Below are 19,891 nucleotides of genomic sequence, written 5' to 3' on the forward strand. Positions count from 1 at the left end.
AACAACACATTTTTGTTAAGTGACAGATCATTTTAAAGGCAAATTCAGCAAATGTGATCAAACTGGCAGAGAAAAAATGTTATTGTCTGACACTGAGAGCGGGAGAAAGATGCAAGAACGACAGGACGATGAGAGAAGATGCGAGATCAGGAATGCTCAGCAAGTGAAATTTTATAGTCTGGAAATTTAAACTTTACACATAATATCCTCATTTATTTAATACATTTTGAATCCAATACTGCATCTTTATTTCTGAGCAATTGTCTTCCCCACTCTACACTACTACTCCTGATCTTAGAGGTTCCCATTCAGCCATCCATTTTCTGCTGCTTGTCCAGGTTGCAGGGGGGCAGCAGGCTAGGCAGAGAAGCTCAGACTTCCCTCTTCCCAGCCACCTCCTCCAGCTTATCTAGGGGAAAACCGTGGTGTTCCCAGGACAGCTGAGAGATATAATCTCTCCAGCATGTCCTGCGTCTGCCCCAGGGCCTCATCCCAGTAGGACATGCCTGGAACACCCCACTCAGGAGACGCCTAGAAGGGATCCTAGTCAGAAGCCCGAACCACCTCAGCTCTACTCTGAGTCCCCCCCAAATGACTGAACTCTTCACCCTTATCTCTAAGGGAGAAGCCAGCCACCCCTTGGGGAAAGCTAATTCTCGCTGATTGTATCTGTGATCTCATTCTTTCGGTCAGACCTAGAGCTCACACATTGGCGACTGTAGGTCAGGACTCCCCAGCCTGCAAAATCACACATTCAAAGCTTTATAGTGGGAAACAAAGTTAAATCTAAAATATCTCATTAAAATAATGTATTACATACAACTATTTGAAAGAATTCGAAATAAAACAACAGTAATATAGTGGCATATTACACCCCCCCCCCCCCCCCCCCCCCCCGTCAAGGGAATTTCATATGCTCACACTTTGGTCCGCGGGCCGCATGTTTGACAGCGCATGTTTTTGTTTGCCCCAAAGCCCAAGGAGCCAAACATATTAAATGCAATGTGGCGTTTGAGTACCAAGAAAGCAACCCGAAGACATTTTCGTCAGATATTCTCCATTTGCGCTTATGACGTATTTTAATGATGAATAAATATTTTTGTTTTAATGTAACTGCAATCAGAGATGAATCACAGAGGGAGATGACGGTGATGTGGAGTGAGTCATCGTGCTAATAGACGATCTTCTCAGAGGACCGCGGCTCATCGCTGCCCGGAGCTTCCGCCTCTGCCTCCAGTTTGTCGCCCCGCTCTCTCCCGGTTGGCGCGTCACGGCGTTGCTGTGGAGACCCATCACCGCCGCGGGTCATGAGAGGTTCCGTGTTTACCTGTAAACTGCGACAGCGAGGCAGCCAGGGAGCCGCCATCCGTTATTTATACACGCAGGGAAGGAAGGAAAGGGCCGAGCAACAGGCGCTCTTTTCGCCCCCCCGCGGGGATCTGGTGAGAAATTTACATAGATTGTAATTATAAGTGGACATCAACTGGAGCCCATCAGGCGCTTATTAGCATTATTTGCTCATACAGCCACACTTAACACACATCCACACACACTGTTCTCCCACACTCTTTTCTTCCTCTCTAATGAAGGGCCCTTCAGCACTTACATCGGCTCTGAGGAGGCAGCAGAGGGAGAGGGAGTTGAAAGAAAGGAGCAGTAATTACTCAAGAGCGTGAACTGGAGAGCAGGGAGCGGGTGGAAGGAAATAAAGTGGCGAGACAAAAAGTGTGGGTCTTTTCTTTTGCCTTATTTCCAGCCAATCAGCCATCCCACTGTCTTCTCCTCACATCCATCCGTCCGTGCATCCATCCATCTCCGTTCCTCCTCTGCTCATTTACTCTGAGTGGCAGTGTGTGGGACGTGAAGGGCATCCTGTGGGTGACTGTCACACACACACAGCCATAATAACATCAGCAGTACAACAGAAAACATCTCATCACCTAAGACTTACTTCCCCATCCTCCTCCTTCTTCATCCTCATCAACTTTTACTTTTGCCTACATGTACCCCCCTCCTCCTCCGCCTCCTCCTCCTCTTCCTCCCCCTCACCTTCAAGTGCTCTTTACTTCCTTATCTTCTTCATCATTATCATCATCTTTTTACCTGAATACTTCCATGTGATGCTTCATAACACCTTCGCCCCCAAAAACCCTCCACGATGAGTCACTTTCTTGTGAGGAGTTAGATGAGAACGATCCCGCACTAACGCCAGCTGCAGACTGTATGCAAAAAACTGAAGTAGCCACCCATACAAAAAAAAAGTGAAATGTGAAAAAGTCTGGAGTCACCCCCTCATTTGTTTGCGTTTTGCTTCCAAGGTGCCAGACTTTCTTCTAATCGTTTTTAAAAGTGGTCTCGAGGAAATGTTCTCCAGGCTTTCTGAAGGTCTTCCAAAGTTTTACTTCTCTGACAGATGACAAAGATAAGACCGTTTGACAGGATTTAAATACTAGTTTTTCAGCAACAAGGTGATTCCCAGACAACTGTTAGCTGAAAACCTGTCATATCTCGAAATGTTGTGCAGTATGTAGTTAAATGAAAAATAAAACCCCCAAAACACACACTGGGTAGGCCTGTTCAACTGCTTATTAAATATGGTAGCAAGTCTGTGGCATGCATTGACACGTAAGCATGATCAAGACGACCTCTTGGAGTTCAACCTGAGCATTAAAATGAGGAAGAAACCTTATTTAAGTCACTTTGAATGTGATAGTCTGAGTTTTTCCAGAAACTGCTGATCTGCTGGGATTTTCCCTCACAACGATCTCCATGGTTTGCAGAGAACGAGCTGAAAAATAGCTTTCAATCTGAGAGAAGGGCAACAGTAACCCAAATAAACACTTGTTACAACCAAGGTGTGTAGAAGAGCATCTCTGGATGCACAACACACTGAACTATTAAGCAGATGGGTTACAGCAGCAGAAGAAAACACAAGGACTGACTCCCATTAGCTAAGAACAGGAAACTGGAGTTACAATTAACACTTTACCTGATCTGATGAGTCTTTAGTTCTGCTTTCAGATGGTGGTGCCAGAATTTAGCGTAAACAACAAGGATCCATCCTGCCTTGTATCAATGGTTCAGCGTGGGGCTGTAATGGTGTGGTGGAGAGTTTCTTGGCACACTTAGTACCAAGTGATTATTGTTTAAATGTCAAAGCCTCCCTGAGTATTGTTGCTGACAATGACCATGTAGCCACTTCATGTCACGAGGCTCAAATAATCTCAACACTGACTTCACTTCACTCACACGGCTTCCGCAATCACCAGATCTCAATCCAGTAGCCCACCTTTGTGATGTGGTGGAACTCGAGTAAAATCGTTGATGTGCAGCCAACATATCTGCACAGACTGTGCGATGCTAACATGTCGCTTGGCAATGAAATCCCTAAAGAAAGTTTGTAGCACCTTATTTGAATCTATGGCAAAAAGGAGTTTAACCTTGTATCTGTTGAAGTGGCCGGTGAGCGTATATCTGTTTTTATATAATATTCCTTATCACTGGAGTTGAGCCAAGATAGCGAGTTATTCTCAGTTAAACAGGGAGACCTGATACTCAAAGAATCCTGAATTAAGATTTAGACAAAGATCGTAGACGTTTCAATTTCAGTGAGAAACAAGAATTTTTTTAAAGCCGTATTTTGGAGAATAAGAGTCGGAGAGTTTTTAATGTGCGGATATTCATTTTATTTAAATAACGCTTTAAAGATTTTCAGTTTTTTCCACTGAATGAATGTGTTAAAAGGCTGTTTTTCCACTGTTGTACTTCTAACACCACACTTGCTTTCTTTTAGTGCCGTGTGTGTTTCTCTAATAATGTCTCTGAGAATAATCATGTTAAACACAAGCAAACATTAACACCTTATAAGGTGAGGCTTTCACACGTCACAGCTGGTGTAAATAATAACATTTATGTTTGCTGACTGATTTGAGGTCCAGCTCGCTGTCACGACATCCTGAGGGGTTTTTATAACACCTGCGCTCTTCCCACTAATGCCGGCTGTGATGAAAGGCCTAATAATGACACAGTGTTTCCGCCTCAGTTTGCCCCTTAGCTTAATGCGTCTCCTCTGCTGCTGCTGCTGAACTTTTGTTCAACCCAAGGACGCATCAAGACAAACAAGGTGAAGCGTGAACAGTCTTGTTGCATCTGGTTTGCGTGGCACAAAAACAAGGAATCCACGTGGGTTCCTTTGAATGAGGAGCAAATATTCAGTTAAGATTTTGCTTTGAGATCCCTGTGCAGAGCTAACAGTGTGTCTTGATTTACAAGAAACTGCCCTGCTTACTGGAAGGAAAAGTGAATTATAATATAATGCAAAAACAACTATTTCTCATTTTGCCAGTGAGCTTTTAGTCCTGAGAAACCACAGAATGCATTTAGCTGTGTAGGTGGGGAGAGGCCACTGCACGGCAAGAAACATGCCATATGAATCAAAATACATCCTCCCACCAAACCTTCGTTCCTTCGTTAAAAATCTGTAGTTTGTGTTCGCTCTTTAGTGTGTGAAAAATTTAAATACTCACTGTGGGCATCACTCACTGTGACTTAGCAGATTCTAATCTTCATCAAAGCCTTTTCACACATGAGCTGCAGCTTTGAAACCGATAAACATTTCCAACAAATCCTTTAACCTGCTAGCTCCCCAGTGCAGGAAATGGTTTGGTGAATTCACAGTAAGCGACTTGACATGGTGTATCCTGCCCTCGCCTTAACCAAGTGGAGTATTTCCAGTGGTGAGAAAGTTTCTAAGGTGGTACATGTGAAAAAAGAGAACTTTATTTTCTCAACAGAGACCAGAAAATGGTGAAAACTGCTTATTTAAGAGATAGAATCATTGTATATAGAGTACCATCAGATTAGTGCAAAGTTATGGAGATGGACAGACAGTGTACTGGGCTGGGTGAAGGTGAAGTTTCCACCAATGAAAATGCTACGTCCAGGTGAAAGGAAGCAATATTTTGGGATTCAGTCTACACACAGCATCATCCCTGTTTGGGGGACGTGCTGTTGGAAGATTGCACACGAGCAAACAACTCTGCCTACCTTTGCAAACAAACCCGAAAACCTAAAGCAAAAGCATGGATGGATGGGTCCTAATGAATGAGTCGAATTAGAAAGATAATACATTTTGTAAATGGAAATAATGGAAATTTATTCAGGAGTTGCTCTCGTACACTGCTGAAAACTGTTAAACTATGAATAATTATATTTCAAAGCCCTTAACGAGCTTCAAACAAACAATTACTATGCTGGGGTTACTCCTCTTATCAAGGCTAAGGAAATAAACGTGGAAAATGTATCCGTCTATCAAATGCTACATGCAAATCTGTCAGTGGGTATCTGCAAAGCTCCAAGCAAGAAATTCAAGGACAGTTCAGTCATTTGTTGCAGAAAGCAGCTGAAAAGCACAAGAAGGTAAAACAGACTTTGAGAACAAATGTCTGTGAGCTGTGACGAGCGTTTAGACCTGGGCTGCAGTTTGTTGATGAAACAGGCAGTGTCGAGGGTGGCCTCGTCGGGGGATGCAGACCGCGACTGCATGTGAAAAGCAATGGCAACAAAAGCCCAGCAGGAGAGCTGACGCTACATATGGGTGAATAGGTGGAGTGATTGGGACTAATTAATCACCAGAGTCACTATCACTGCATTAGAGGTGTTAATGACCCCGCGCTGCCGATGAGGTAAAGTTTGCGACCCATTTCAGACGCAAAGGCTCCAGCTTTTCCTTCGCCTACTTTTTGCATTTTTTTGTTCCATTTGCCAACATGGAGCTCCGTTCGCGTCCTTATTTGTTGTTTCAGAGCCAAGTGTTTTCTATCTGAGGAAATCTAGCTTGTTTTGAAAATGGAAAACAGGCCTGAGGGGGCAAATGGTAGCAGAGCCACACCCAGAGTGATCAGCACGCACTCTCAACAACAGAACTGTAAAGGGAGAGGCCTTTTGACACCGGCCCATCTGCATGCATAAGAAAACACTGCCGAGCACACCCAGTAGAGGAGTAAAAATGAAGCAGCGAGCATGTTCGTGACAGCAGAAAATGTTTGGAGGGGAAAGTTTCTCCGAGTCCCTGTTTTTTTTTTTTTTTAAATACTAAAGATGGAGTGACATTTTCCATGTCGTGTTCCTCTGCTCTGCACCATGACAGTATGTTAGTGGAATAAGGAGGCCCTTGTCTGTGTTTCTCTGTGTCTGTCTGTCTGTCTGCCCCCTGGCTGGTCAGATGATGTGTCTGTCTTTTCTTTATGGAGGTCTGTCTCTCGGCAGCTCTCGTCTCTCGGTCCTGGATTTGCAGATAAGATAGAAAAAAAATGGAGGGAAGAAAGACACAAGGAGAGGTTTTTAGAGGAGGATAAAAAAATAGAGGTCAGGAGAGGAGAAACTAGCGAGGATAAGTAGAGGGGAAGGGGGAGAGAGGGAGTGAAAGAAAGAAAGAGAGTGAGAGAGAGTGAATGGGCCCTTTGTGATCAAAAGGCTTGTTTATTTTCTTGGCGCTTGAACTCTTCAGGAGCCACATTGGGCCTGTCTGCACTGTCTAGCTTGCGTCCTCATCGCCTCCCCGACAGCCCAGCAACCAGCCCTGAATTCACCGAGAGGAGCTGGGCCATCTCAGAACCAAAACAAGCACATCAAGCACGGAAAAAAAAGAAGGTTTAGACACTTGAATCACTCGAAGCACACTCAGCTAAACATCCTGAGCACTCGAGAGGTGGTAGGCATGGAGAAGGTTCATTTCAGATTGAGTCAAAACAAGAGTTTCTTAGGTGTGACGCCTACTTTGATTTTCTTTTCCTTTGGTAAAAAGTAGAAGCTAGTCATTCGCGTACAACTTGTAAGTAAATTAACTTCCATTTTACGTAGTGAAAACACACATTTCTGCATGTCTTTGATAGATGACAGTCTGACAGTCATGCTGATTTACATTTTACTTACTGTGGGAATAATAAATTACGATGCACTGTTACAATGTAGAATGTATTTAAATGCACAGTTTAACAGAAAAGGAGCCTTTGTAAACTGTTGTTAGACCTGAATACGCTTTCAAGTTTCCAAATATATCGACTATTTATCCTAAAAATGAAAAGGACCAAAAAAAATCCTGAGTTTAGAAAAAGGGTTCATGTTGCAGCTGTGTGTTATTTTCCCCCCAATGAGACATCTAAATAATGCACAATGTGAGCAAAAACACACATACACGACTTCCATCAGCTTCATTTTCAATAATTTCTACTTGTGGCCTTGTCAAACCACATTTTCTGTTAAAAGTTACAAAAAAATCAGTTACAAATTCACAGAAATTGGAGGTTAATTTGACTTTATGGTCACCTCTGCTCTGGTGTGACATATTGCACAAACCAAACTGCAAAATTTATCTTATTATAGTCCACCCAGTTCTGTTCTATTGCTTATCACGGACCTCGAGGATGAATAAAACACAAAATACTCATTTTGAACCTTGGAACAAAATAATCAAGGTCTGTCAGCTTTTCTAGTCTAGCTTTTTCCAGCTTTGCAAACGTGGACCTTGTTCTTTTTAAAAAATGTCAGACTCATTTGTTTCTATCTGCACAAAACACACAATTTGTGCATGAATTTATACAGTAGATTACATTCTCCAGAATTCGCCTTGGCATACTGTGTACTTTTAGAAACTTTGATCTCTAAAAATTCATATAAAGCTCTGTGCAACATTTGAGTTTCTTTGCTTCTTCTTTTCTGTAGAGAACACGATTGCATTGATGTGGATATGAGGTGCAGATGGTTGGTTCTCTTTGTTTCTGCTGGTGTGTTATTCTGCAGTATATCACGTATAAAGTACACAGAGTTTGGGTTTTACTCAGAGTGAGTGGAACTTAAGATGAAGTAAGCTTTTAAATATCAATGGCTATTAAAATATACTAACTCAACTTTGCCTCTCAGCTGAATTCCTAGAACCAGACACAGCAAAACTCCTACATTACACTCCATTATAGTGCATTGAATTATGTTACGTTAAACATCACTCCACATCTGGGCGTTCTGCATCAGGCAGACACAGTCGTATGCATTCAGTCTCACTCGGACACAAACACTCTCTGTTCGCTGCCTCCCCCTTCTCTCCCTCTCTCCCCCCTCAGTTGGTATTCACACATGTGTAATGGGATTAACACGCTGCTGCGCCGGGGGAAAGGCGAGAGGACAGAAAAGGAGGAAAAAGAGGAAGGTGAGGCCATGGAAGAAACGGGGGAGGTGGAGGAGAGAGATGAGTAAGAGTGAGTGAAGGGGCCAAAAAGGGGAAGGTTGAGGGGGAGGAGAGAGCGGGGTTCTGAAAAGGAAAACAAATGTATAGAGGAAGGAAAGAAAGAGAGGTGGTACAGCTCTTTCCATTAGCTTGTTATTAGGCTACGGGAGGTCACAGAGGACGTTGCAGGCTCATTTGAAATTCAGGGAGGACACCTCCCTTCAAACTTTACCTCCAGTTCAAAGCGTCTGAGTGACGAATTGCATTTATAAGCAAACACCAGTCTCATTAGTGAGGTGAGAATTCATGGCAGTTTTAAAAAGAATGGTTTTAAAATAGGTTTTAAAGAAATATGAGCATAGGTGCTGATTAAATATTAAATGATTAAAAGTGTATTGACTTAAGCAGACTTCATATTCTTTAAGTGAGCACACCAAGCTTTTAAAATACCCAGTAGAAAAAAAATCCTACTGTTAACTGAGAGTACAGTAGAGCGTCATCTCCAAAATGATTAAAGTGCTCAGTAGAAAACTTTGATCCTTGCCTGAAATGTTTCCAGTCATCTTTTTGCAACTTTATTATCACAGTGGGGAATAAAAGATGTCTGATTGCTAATGAAGTAGGACCTCACAACAGTTTGATTCAATCTCTAATTTTGTGTTTTTCGTGCATTAGTGCCATTGAAAGTCTGAGAGTTTAGTGGGAAGGCCACACTTGGAACCTCAGAGTCATCTAGATGACATCATGGTGAGTCCAACTGTTATTTGAAACCACGGTTTTCTGCTTGTATTCAGAGCACTTTATTTGTTTTCTATGTAAGGTCTTACTGTCACAAATGTCACGTGAAAAGCTAAAATACCAAATAAATGAACCTGAGCATTTCCTGTTATGGAAGGAAATAAAAATGTAAATACTCAAGGTCAGCGCAAGCCCCTCAAAACTGGATTACAGTAAATTATTTAATTACCAGTGCAGTACTAGTAATACTTTCATCTAGTTATTTTTATTTTCTGCCACTTTATTCCTCTGTTTCACTGCAATAATTTAACAGGATTACCATTTTACACAAAACATATAAAAGAAACTGGATTACACATTTAGTATGTACCTTTCTGGCTTGCAACCTCTAATAAAATCTAAGCACGTGCTTTTTCTTTTTTGTCCAGAGAAGATATTTTCCTTGTTCTCTTTCCACCTCTTTCATGAACATAAAAACAAAGATGTTCCGTCGCATTGTGTGAGTAATCGCTTGAGAGATTTCTTACCTCGATATTGACGTCGAGAGAAGTAGCCATCTCCCTCTTTGCTGGGGAGAAAGCACATGAAGATTCCACTATGAAATAAGACTTACACATATCTTTTAATTAGATTGGTTATGCAGATAAGCTACACAAAAACACAGCTGTGCGTTGAGAGGCAACATGAAGTAAGAGCACCACACAAATGTTGCCACCCAAATCCGATGGAGGTAAAATGAGTTTTTGTCTTATTCAACATGACTGGGGCAACCAGGTGGCCTTCAGGTTTAAGTAGCCTACCTATTTAAATCCAGTTAATCACTCCTGACTACTTTCTAGTAGTGATTTTAACAAAAATTTTATAAAAATAAACAATAAAAAAAAGTCATTAGAGTAGATTAATTAAAATGTCAGCGTCCTGTTATGGCGTGGAAAGGAAACTGTCTGAGCAAAGGTGTTCCCACTGAGTTGTACTCACGATGAAAGAGAGAAAAAACATGGGAAACAAACAGTGCACCAACCGGCAGACTAATCTGACTAATCTGTCTCCCGATCAAATGCCAGCTGTGATTAAGAGATGACTTAGCTCTTTCATTATTTCACTGTGGAATGAAGTTTTTTAACATTATGACTAGAAAATGCTTTGTTTCCACTTCCTAAATGACATTTAAAAATTATCTGATTTAGTGTGGACAACATAAGATAGAGTGTGTTTCAAATCAAGAACCGATGCTCAGATTTTAATTTATGCTCATGAATTATGAATCTGTCCCACACACACTCTCATCCTGCCGTGATGGCCACTTGAATTTTCTTTTAAGCTCTTTCAAAAGTTTTGTCACTAATGAACTGCCATAAATTATTGCTCCGCATAATGAAGTGCACAGGAGAGACTCGCACACTTACGAAGTGGTGGGAAGTTGGGGGGGGAAAAGCCAGCTTTTAATTAGAAGAAAGTCAAGTCTTCTGCAGAGTGACGGTGGAGTCATATTCAATAAACTTTTAATGTGAAGAAAGAAAAAGACAAAGAGAGACCACATTCAGTCCTCAGAGGGGAAGAGGGACTGCAGAAAGGAATGTGAGAGTTATATTTGACCTATTTGCAGTCCTGTGCCAAGTCTGTAATGGAGAGAGAAGAAGAAGTAGAACATGAGTAAGGGGAAACTGGAGAGGGAGAGCAGACAGACGAGGGGAATGAGCGAGTGAAGGAGAGAAGTGTGAGTTGGCAGGATGTGAAGAGAAGGGGGGAGAAGGAGATGCTAATGAAAGAGGAGGAGTGTGAAAGAGTGAAAAAGCGAGAGAGAGAGGGGATTAGGAAGCGGAGCAGCCAGCAGTCAGTCGGACTGAGAGCGAGGTATGTGAGGAACGGTGTCAGTCTATATGGAGCTCAGTGTGCATGTGTTAACAGTCTCTTCTGACTATCTCTGGAGGAACTCCCTCTTCCTATTGGCACCATGCACCGCTTCCTGCCATATTACACTCCATAAATACCCAGACTACTGCGTCACCCTTCAGTATAGAAACCGACTGTCTGTAAGCTAAAGGAGACTGCAATCCAAGATGATTTTCTTTAATCTGCCTCATGTGCTTCATACGTTTCTCAGAACTGCTTTCAGCAGTCCAGCAGAATGTGTTTGGACTTGTTGAGTTCAATTAGGTGGGCCTCGAGGGTGTGCCAAGCTTGTAAATAAAGCCGAGTAGCAAGCCAGATTGTTGCAGTAGCTGGATTTCTCCACAGACTGTGAAAAGGTTACATTTTCAGTCAAGATTATAAGGAAATGATCATTTACATACTATTTACCTCACTCATTACACTAAAGCCACAGCTAATATTCTCCTGATCATGTCTTTTTTCCTCTTTGATGATTTTTTTGTCTTTGCTGCGTTTCAGTAAATGTAGCTTTTGTTCTCAATTTATCTGCTCCAGGTAAATTTGACTTGTGATGGCAGAGTGATGCAGACACATCAGTGCAAAAGCATAAAGGCAAAAACTGATATCAAGAATCATCACAGCACTTTAACACAAACTTAACTGTGCATCAACACAGAGACAGAATAAATGTAAAGCTCCACAAACTTTTTTTGACCACTAGAAGACTGACAGAAACATGTTTACTGCATCTGAAATCTCACACTTGTTAGGTTCGCTGTGCTAGTACTGTGTTGGACCAACATTTGCCTTCAGAACTGCCTTGATTCTCTGCAAACGAGGTTCTGGAAACATTCCTTAGAGATTTTGCTCCATATTGACACGATAGCATCACACAGCTGCTGCAGATTTGCTGACTGCACACTCATGCTGCGATTCTCCTCTTCCACCACATCTCAGAGGTGCTCTGTTGGATTGAGATCTGGTGACTGTGGAGGCCAGTTTGAGATGATCTGACTTTTGTGACATGGTGGGTTATGATGGGTAGACACTGGTCATAAAGTGATAGACATGATCAGCAATAATACTCAGGTAGGCTGTGGTGTTTAAACAATGCTCAGTTGGTACTATGGGGACAAAGTTTGCCAAGGAAACACCAACCACACCAAAACAACACCAGCTCGACCAATGCAGGACAGATCCATGCTTTCAAATGTTGCAGCAGACATCTAGACTCATCAGAGCAGGCAGCCAGTTATTCTGCCTTCTTATCAGCTTGAAACTGTCTGCCAGCTTTCCTCTGACCTCCGACATTAATAAGATATTTCTGCCCAGAGAACTGCTGCTCCACCTCTCATGTGTTCTCCTTTTTCGACGTCATCATTTAGGAACGTGTTAGGTACCCGAAAGCGTAAAATGTTGATGATTTGTCACCTAGCATAAAATATTACGCTTAGGGAGTGAGAACGTGTTGGCTGCTCACTGGATATTTTTTCTTTTTTGGACCATTCACAGCTAATCCTAAATGTGGTCAGCAATTTCTGAAACACTTGGACCAGCCTGCCTGGCGCCAACCACATGCTCAGCAGATCCTCTTGACCATGTCTATATGTCTAAATGATATACTGCTAGGTGACTGGCTGATTAGACGTCTGCGCTAGCGATTAGTTGAGCAGGTGTACTCAAAGTGTCTGGTGAGTGTATGTACTATGATCCTACACTGCTCAGTGATTCAGACATCATTTCTTGAGAATTCTCTTTGCCTCTGGCAATGCCAATCTTTTATTTAAACACTTAAACTGAAGACTGATTTACATTAGTGCTTACCTATTTGCAGATCACTAATATACTGCACCAACATATATTTTTATGCCCAGATATCTTCTGCTTGCAAAGTATAGTTTTGTGCTGGAAACAGTGTACACTTGCTGCACAGCAGCAATCCTGCACTCTGGAAAATGAAGAGTTGGGAGAGACACAGCCATCACATCAATGCCAAAAACCCAGAGCATTGCAGGAGATTTGAACTTCTAGGCTAAAACAACCCACAGAAGCACGAAACCCTATGCAGTAACCTGACATACACCTCCCTAGAAATGTATGTTACTTCAAAGCAACCCACAACAAGCACGGCTGGCCTGTTCAGTCATTTCCCCCGAACTGACTGGAAGAGAAAGCACGAACTCAAAAAGAGAAACCCCACCGCCAACTAGTGTGTTGGCATGTCGCGCACTGCGCTTGGAGAGCAGCGCAGGCACACACACTACAGAAATATAAATCTTGGCAACGCCGTCGGCCATTTGTGTAGGCTACGTCGTAGGCTCTACATAGATTCAACACAGAAGCCTAAATTAAGCTTTGTGGTGCAGATGCCAAAGGACATCCTGTGAGCGATTTACCCACACCAGCTGCATCGACGAAATGTCAGGATTTGACATCCTGGGAATAATTATAGACTGGAATCTACCTTGGATGGGTAATTTCAGTTCAGGGCTGCACTTTGACAGTTTTAGTTATTAGATGTAACCAAGACAAAGTATTTGGTTGGTGGCTGATAAAATTAAAAAAAACAACAAAAAAAAAACGTGAATAATGACTATTCAAAACTGAAAACACATTGGGGTAAAAGATTAACATCTAATTATTATTATATTGTATTTGAGTGAAAATATAGTACATTCTGATTCAGTAAAAGGACTAGATGTTACAATCCCTGATAATTCATTGCTTTAAAATGGAGAAAATCTTGAGGGATGTTATGAGGAAAAGCAGCCCAGAAATTTTACCAGCGGCACACATCGTTAGGCCTCAACTTTTGGTCTTTTACCCAAGCTAATCTGCCATTACAGTAACGTAAAGTAAATCATGCATCAAACAAAAACTGAGGCCTAAAAATAAGTGGCCTCAAACCACCCCTTTTGGGTGGTTTGTGAGATTGTTGACTTAAGGCGAAACACTTGTTTGAATGTTCAGGATGTCCCCATTTCCACTGACTGTAATTCACTGTCAGCAAACTCAGTTAAATGTAAAATGTAGTTTAGCATCAATGCTAACAGGCTCGTTGCCTCGTAGCATCTCACAGTAGCTCATTCAGGAGATTTTACTGTCTGTTGACAGGAGAGAAAGAAAGGTATGTAAAAGTCAACGGCGCTAACATGGTGACAGGCCAGTGAAAATAGTAATAGGTGCTTGTATTCACTACGTTGTTGATTTAAATGTCTGTGGCTTGGATGCAAACTTCAGTCTCAGGAGTGTGTTTTTCCTCTAGTGGAGGCTTTTAACCTTTCTGTTCAGCACTACATTTATCTGCATGTCACTTTCTCCCCCTCCTTTTCCTAAACTCCTTCACTTCACCTCACCTCTCCTCCTCTCCCCTCCTGTGTTTCTGCTCCTCGTCACCCTGTCCCGTTTCCTTTTCTGCATGTATTGCGTGTTTCTGCACGCTGACAGGAAATCAAAGCTGAGAATCAGCAGCCTTCTTTGCTCTACTTTTTCCTTATCCTCCTTGTCTTTATTGTTTGAATATATTGTATATGTTTAGACTGACATGTATAGTCTGCTGTCTTGGACTATTCAGGCACGCAAAGCCCTGCTGTATGTCAACACTTGTCTGTACTTGCATGTCTCTGAGAAAAATTACAAAGACTTACAAAGAGATTCACGCAACTTGAACACACATTACATGTATTTGAATGAAACCCAATGCTAATCTTTTGTTTAGCTCCGTCCTTTCTGGCCTACATAACTCAAAACTATGAAATAAACATGAAATATTGCATCAGTGTAAAGGTCTGGCACCTCTGTATCATTTGTTACTATGTTGGATTGATATTTTTCTCCTTCATACGTCTTTTATACACGGATTTATTTGTGATTTATGGTTTTGGCGCTTAGCTCGGAGTGTCTAACACTGAATGGTTTGCGGTTGATTGTTTTGCTAAAACACTTTGACAGTGAGCTTGCAGACAAATCAGCTGTCAATATCATCAGGGTTGACCTTTCTGTAATAAGACACTCCTTTTACTCCCAGGGTGATCCTGCCACCCACAATTATTTCTTCCACTGTTTGCAGTTATAAGACTGTGTGGAGGCGAGCGTTGGCTAAATAATGTCTAGAATATAAAATATCAAATGCTGGTTTAGGACAGGGTGGAGAGTGGTGGGCTTGGCTGCACACAGTTACGCTTGGGTGGGTTTGGCTTGAGACTGAGTTTGTCTGAGTTGGGTTGAGATTGGCTGGCACCATGTTTGTGTAGGTTTGGCTGGGGTGGATGAGCGAGAAGCGGCCTATAGGCCCTGCAATATGAAAGAGTCCTGCTCTTCTTGGCTCAAGTCTAGAGCGCGATGGCAACAGACATCACACCAGGGCTGCGGTGATTAGCCATCCCGACAACACCAGCCATCCGGCCAACCGCAAGCAGCCTGCCACCTACCACACACCCCGAGCGCACAGTTTTGTTTCTATAGCTACAGGGCGACTGTCTGCATCACAGCGGTTACCAGAGGACGTTGTGTCTGGAGGCGTCTGAACCTCGGGGAGACAGTCGTATGTCAGACGCACATGTGGTGATGGGTTTTCATGCATTTACATTTTAGGCAAGCAGCCATATGCTTTCATGCAAACACAAAGGCCAGTTCACACCATCATCATCTGTTCTGACGAACAGGAGGGGAGACGCCCATCCGAGGGTTCAGAAGCTGATGTGTCTTTATATAAAATCAAGTCTGCTCTCAAACGGATTGGCTCAAACGTGGCTCGCGGTGGAAAACTACAAAGATTTTTGCTGCTTTACTGTTGCAGTCAGAAGTTTACATGCACTCATCATGGGCATGGCTGTTGCGGTAATTTGGGGGTTTTAATGATTTCTTTGAGCTGTTATTTTTCCAGGGTGGAATGATTGTACAGCATTTATATTGAATGACTTTAAAAAGCAAGAACTGGGAGCACAAGTTTGAATTTACTGTATTTTCTATTTTGTATTTATACACACCCACTAATATTTAGTTAAATATCACATCTCTCGATAGCCATCAACAAGTGTCTGGCATAATTTTAGCTGGATATTAGGCCGCTCTTCTTGGCAGAATTAGTAGAGTTCATTAAAATTGGTTGGTTTTCTGGCATGGGCCGAGCTTTTAAACACATTTTCTATAGACGTTGGAGCTTTGGGAAACCTTTGGAAAGTCTGTTAACCATTCCAGAACCAGTTTTGATCTGTGTTTGGCATCATTGGCCTGCTGGTACATCCAGTTGTGTCCAAGTTTCAGCTGTTGATTTCAGATAATGCTACCACCACCATACTTAACAGCTGGTACAGTGTTCTTAGGTTTGAAAGCCTCAACTTTACTCCTGAAAGTATAGCTCTTGTCACTGTTGCCAAATAGCCCAATCTTTGTCTCATCTGACCATAAATAGTTTCTCTGGAAGGTATTTGGCTTGTCCCTGTGACGAGCTGCAAATTCCACTTGAGTTTGAAGATACTGATTTTCGAGCAGGTGGTTCTTTCTTGATCAGCAACTGCTTAGTTCACGGAAAAATAAAACTCCCTTTGCTACGGACAAGGATGCTGGTGTTCCACGGTATTCATGTTCCTGAAAAACCTAAACAATTCCCTTCCATGTGAAGGTGATAGTTTGGGTATTCTTCCAGTGAGCCAAACTAGCAAAGCAACTTGTACTTAACATACAGTTTCTTAAACTGATGATATTTGGATCTGCAGTTGACCAGAAATGGCTCCAAGAGACCTTTCCAACTAGCAAATCTTCAAATTTCCTTTTTTACTGATTTCTTTAGATTTTCTGATTGTTTTCAGTCAATCCAATCAGTGCTGTCAAACAAACCCCTTTTCATGCCTGCAAAGAGGAACTACTAGCTGTAGTCAGTCATGATCAATAATGAGATGTTAATAGGCTTTGACCTTGTCAGGTTAGAAGACATTGTAGAGCCTTCAGCATCACTTAGATTTAAGTGTACATTAGAGAAAATCCAAACTCATGCCCCCAAGTTTTTAATGTCATTAAAGATGTATGCAGTGCATTCATCCCATCCTGGAAAAAAACATTTGAAAGAAAGCCAAAGATCCTCCATACCCATGTTGAGCGTATTTAACTTATGACCAAAACTCTATAATTATTCTCCACTACAGTGTTCAAGAAAAACAGACTGTATAAAAAGGATGGACAAAGCCAAAATGATGCTACCCATTAATTGGTTAAGTCTGCTTTTTTGTAACCTGTAGTTGAGCATTTTAGCTGCTGTTATCTTTGTTTTGCTTAGATCAGAGATAATGAAGGAAGAGTGGTGTTTTATTCTGAAAGGCTTGACATGTGTATATCACTTTAAATGGGACTGTTCTTACAAAATAAACATCGTTATAAATCACATCAGACTTTAAACTAGAAGGTAGGACCATAACTCCACTAGGAGAGCATTTACCAAGGTCATACCTCAAGTGAGAAGTAGGTCCCCGTTCTCAAATTCTTCTATACAATCTTCTTTTTGCCATCAGAAGAGTCTCCCCCTGCTGGTCATTAGGAAGAATGCAGGTTTAAGGCACTCTCTCAGCAGCTTTTCAGACCAATGCCACTATCAGACCTTAAGTTTTTCTATTTATCCATCTATTTTCTTTTGATTTGACCTATCCCAAGTTTGGAGATATCAGTTTTAGAGATGTCTGCCTTTTTTATATAATGGAAGTAAATAGCATTTACCAGAAATTAAATAAATATGGAAAAACTCAGCAACAGTGCCCATTCCCAGAAACAGAAACTGCAACTTTGGTGCAGTCAGTGTCTTGTATCAACTGTTTTCTTTAAAATTAAATGAATCAAGATTTATACACGGTGTAGATCTTGATTAATTTACTAATTTAGTGCTACTGTAAGAAAAGATCTGAATACTTCTTATATACCAACACTGGACAGGGTTACCTTTAACATCAATGAGTCACCACGTGTGAAATCAGCAGTGAATTGTGATGTAACTCAGACCAGCGTCACACATGTTTGCACTGGTTTTACGCTGCAGACAGTTTAACCGTGCAACCAAATTTAAATGTGAAATGTAGCAGAACACACTAACGGCCACAATGGCTCTCCCATTCAAAACAATGAAAGCTCATTTACATGCAATACAGCTCAGGAACTGAGTGCGGGCAGGCAGTTTGTTTACAGCAACACTCCTGCAGATTGTCTTTAACAAGTTTATAAGAGTCTTTTCTGCTGCTTGGTGTTCATCTGACTGACAAAGACCTCAAGTGTCTGCTAAAGGAAACACCTCACAGCATCCCAGCCTATCCGAAGATTTAAGAGCGAGGCTGTAAAATAAGATTTTCTTCTAAATTAATGCTGCCATCAGTTCTTTCAAGCTCACAGATTTTATGGGTTGTTGTGACATGAGATTCATAGTGACTTTTTAAACAGCTTTGCTTCAGGTTATGTTTTAATGAAAAGTTTTTTTGTGCACTGGGAATTTTTGCAGTTTCATGAAATTTTGCCTCTAAATGCTCTTGAATTGTCTCATTGTGGCAGTTAAAGTTTCACTTATTTGTTTTAAATCGTAAATAGTGCCTCAGTGTTGGTAATCCAAGGATGAAACAGGAATATCAGACTCTTTAAACAAAAGAGGAAAAAATATAAACGCTGCATGGTCAAAGTGATAACGGGAAATTATAAGGACGAGCATTACGAACAACAAAAGAGTCCCTCAAGAGCTGAGGTAGTGCTGGGTGTCCATGTCTTCATGCCTTTCAGTCGTTGTGAGCTTTTTGTAATGAGGGGGCGCCACCTAGTGGGGTTTGCACTAAACTTGCCCGTGCTGATTCTTTAAGAGTCTGAAGAAAGGGATTTATACTGAGAATAATTCAAGAGGGCCTCTTTTTAAGGTGTTTTCTTGTTGTTGCTGTATTTAATAAACGTAGTGTAATATGACTCTTAGCAAAGAGAAATAAATCAGTCTTTTTTCTTACTTTTCATCTATATTTTTGAAGATATAAATTATATAAATATATCTTTTAGTTTCCAGCTGTGCAGCTGCTGTGATGAGGAAACAGACCGACTTATGATCCAGTTCTTTGACACCTTCTCTGCTGGTCATCATGTGGCTCTGAGACCCCCTGACCGACCCTCAGCATCGCCTCTGCGGTCAGACGGGAGCTGCCAATTTCAAGGTTGCTTCACACCTGGTATTTCATTTGACTTTCCAAACATTTGGCAGTTTCACATCTGGCATGCAGAGTGTGTAAAGGTGCAAACACAGGGATTCATTCATGGTTTACAGAGCATGAGAGTGTGGGAGAAAGAGACAGAGTTAGTTTCTTCTGTGCAGTGTAGCAAGCAAAGCTGCTCCTGAGGGACTCATGTGGGTTACAACATGTTAGTTCCCAGAAGAGAGACTGGGGCTGACTGGAAATGCACACACACATATGCATGCACGCACATACACACACGAACTAGGCCACCCAGATCTGAACCACCCAGGACCAATAGCAACATCATTATTTCATGTCATCGATTCATAGGGGAACAAAACTACTGCATCAGTTTCACACAGAAGTTCGTATCTGCCTTTCTGCCGTTTCATTTCACCACAGCTGGCAGTCGGTGGCAGAAAATGTTTCACAAGACTGGGAGAAAGAAACTAAATATTCCAAGGAGGGAGCAAATGAAAAACCCAGTCCTTAAATTGTGTTTTTAAAAAGCAAAATGACAGAGTTGAATGTCGATTTGACCAGATAATAAGTTGGTGCTGGACAGAGAACCAAGGAGACCGAGTTCTAAATTTTCCCCAGAAGCTATTTGTATGTGGAGTTGGATGCACTTGTATGATTTACTGTAGATGGGAGGAGGCGTGCGGATTATGGTTTGGCTGATCTGTTAAATTAGAAACCCTCACACAACCCTGGGTCGCGCTCATAAAAAACAGATGAGGAGAAGCACGTAGGAACTGGCTGAGAAGCTGTAGCTTTTAGAAATGAAAACCGGTTCGATACTTGTTCCCTAAACAACAACAGCAGCAGCAGCAGCACTCTTTTAATCTCCCGAAGTTGCAGTTGCTGAGCCCTC

Source organism: Pundamilia nyererei, unplaced genomic scaffold, assembly GCF_000239375.1.
Source record: "Pundamilia nyererei isolate P.nyererei 1_Seehausen unplaced genomic scaffold, PunNye1.0 scaffold00242, whole genome shotgun sequence".
NCBI classification, from domain to species: domain Eukaryota; kingdom Metazoa; phylum Chordata; class Actinopteri; order Cichliformes; family Cichlidae; genus Pundamilia; species Pundamilia nyererei.